Below are 2,459 nucleotides of genomic sequence, written 5' to 3' on the forward strand. Positions count from 1 at the left end.
ATGTTCTTTGTGTGGGCCCAGCGAGCTGTCAAGCCACCTTGTATCCATTTCATTCGGAATTGCCCCTCTGGTTTCAACTTATATGCTACTGCTCCTCTCCAAAGAAGTCATCCTCCTTCTTCATCCCTGAAATTGAAGAGCACTGCATCTGTCCCCTTGTGACACTGTACTCTTCCACTGTTTATCACAAGTCCAAATTTCTCCCACTAGTCTGAATTTCATGGAAAGAAGCCGATTTGGTTTATCTGGGTCCTCAACACTCAATACAGTGTTTGGTACACAATAGGCGCTCAGAAAACAGTTGATGAAATAAAACACCAAGGATATTTGTCTCTAGAGGCTCAGCTGACTCAATCGGGAAAATTTGCCTTGGTAACCTCAGACTGGCAACACTGTAAAATATCCTTGGCAAGAAGAGGGGTTTTAAGGAGAGTGAGAAGGAAAAAAAGGTACTTAAATGGAAATATATGTATATTAGCATCAAGCACACAAAAAAATACGGAAACACCCATCTCATTCCACAAATGAGGAACCGGGTAGAGAAGGGACGTGCTTGTCTGAGCCCGGGGGCAGGGCGGTTAACCGTGGGGCCAGGTGAGAGGAAGCTTTACCGTGTTCCCAGAAGGCTTCTGCTGAAAGGTGTTATCTCCGTAAGCTTCACCGGCGAGGGCCCACCCCCACCCCGCCCAAGGGGCCGTGCGAGGAGTCAGGGCCCCGGCCAGCGGGACTCTCCCCTGGATCGTGAAGGAAGCAGATGGGGTGCGGCGGGCATGGGTGGGGGAGCCGCGCACCAGAGGCCGGAAGTAACGACAGCAGAGCAGCTAGCGCACGGAGCTCGCTTCGCGCCCGAGGGCCCCAAAGGCCGGGTGAGACAGGCTGCGCCCCGGCCCCGCCCCCTCGGGGCCCCGCCCAGGCCCGGAGGTCCAGACACAGTCCGAACAGGTCCGGAAACCTGCCCGTAGCTCCCTCCCACCTTGGGTCAGCATCCACGTCCCCAAGCACCGCCATTTCCCAAACTGCGCGAAACCGCGCGCAGGCGTAGGGAGCCTGGCCCGCCCCCAGCCGTGGCCCCGAGCGCTCCGGCGGCACAGCTTCCGGTCCCTTGACGCCTTTTCTCTAGGGGTCGCAGTCCACCCCGGGTGTAGAAGATTTGGGGCCAGGGTTCGACCGCCTACAGCCAAGAGCGATCAGGGATCTTCCCCAGACCCCACGGCGGCGCTCCAAACGCGGCCGGCGGGGACGCAAGGACACGCTTGGGGGGGCGGGGCTAGGTGGCCTCCCCACCAATCAATCGCGCGGTTGGGCCCAGCGGCCTGCCAGCTCCACCAATCACAGTCTGACGGTCCCGGGCTCCGGCTCCTAGAGAAGACCCCAGCGTCCACCTCCCCTGAGGTGCAACTTACCTGAGGAGAGGCGGGCCTCCCGGGGATGTAGCGCGCATAAAAGGACGTCTACGGTTTGGGACGAAATGGGGTAAAATAGGTAACGGGACTGCTCTCCAGGCCCTTTCTTTTCTCACCCGTGGTTAGCTATTTCACTAAGTTTTCTGAGATCATTCATCTGAAACTTAGGCTCAAAATCTCTCCCTGGAAGCCTTCTGGATCAGGTTTTCCCGCTGGACTCCACAGCGTGTTGTATTTCCTCCGTCAAAGCGCTCTCCACCCTACCGGAATTGACTGTCCTTCCACCAGACGGGGGAGGCAGCTGCTGCAGGCACTGAGCTAAGTCATTCCTCGCTCCCCAGTTCCCACCACAGACTCTGGACAGGATTATTGAAGGAATGAACTAGAATGTAGACTCAAAGTTTTGAAAAGATGAGTTTTTCCAGTGTGGTTTTAGGCAAAAAATCCGACAATCCAGAAAGTGTATTTAATAATAGGGAAAGAATATTCATTTTCTCCTGTCAAAACTTTTTTTAAAATTTATTTAAAGACAGATCCTTGCTCTGCGGCTCAGGCTGCACTGTAGTGGCGCGCTCACAGCTCATAGCTTGGAACTCGTAGGCTCAAATGATCTTCCCGCCTCGGCCTCACACAGTGCTGGGATCACAGGCATGAGCCACCACCCCGGCCTAAAACTAATTTTTTTTTTACCCCTGAACTCAGGCAGTCCTCTCACCTCTGCCTCCCAAAGTGCTAGGATTACAGGCGTGAGCCACCACACCCGGCCTACATTTTCAATGACCCCTTTTTCATTCTGATTTTTTTTTTTTTTTTTTTTTTTTGAGTTGGAGACTCGCTCTGTCCACTGCTCCCAGCCACCGCAGCCTCGACCTGCTGGGCTCCGGCAATCCTTCTGCCTCAGCCTTCCAAGTAGCTGGAATTACAGGTGTGCGCTACCATGCTCGGCTGATTTTTTGATTTATTGCAGAGATGAGTTCTCGCTGCCCAGGCGGGTCTCGAACCCACGGGCTCAGGCAATCCACTCACCTCAGCCTTCCAAAGGCGCAGGATTACAGG

The sequence above is a fragment of the Carlito syrichta genome, unplaced genomic scaffold (assembly GCF_000164805.1).
Source record: "Carlito syrichta isolate Samal-C Ts95f unplaced genomic scaffold, Tarsius_syrichta-2.0.1 Scaffold315356, whole genome shotgun sequence".
In the NCBI taxonomy this organism is placed as follows: Eukaryota; Metazoa; Chordata; class Mammalia; order Primates; family Tarsiidae; genus Carlito; species Carlito syrichta.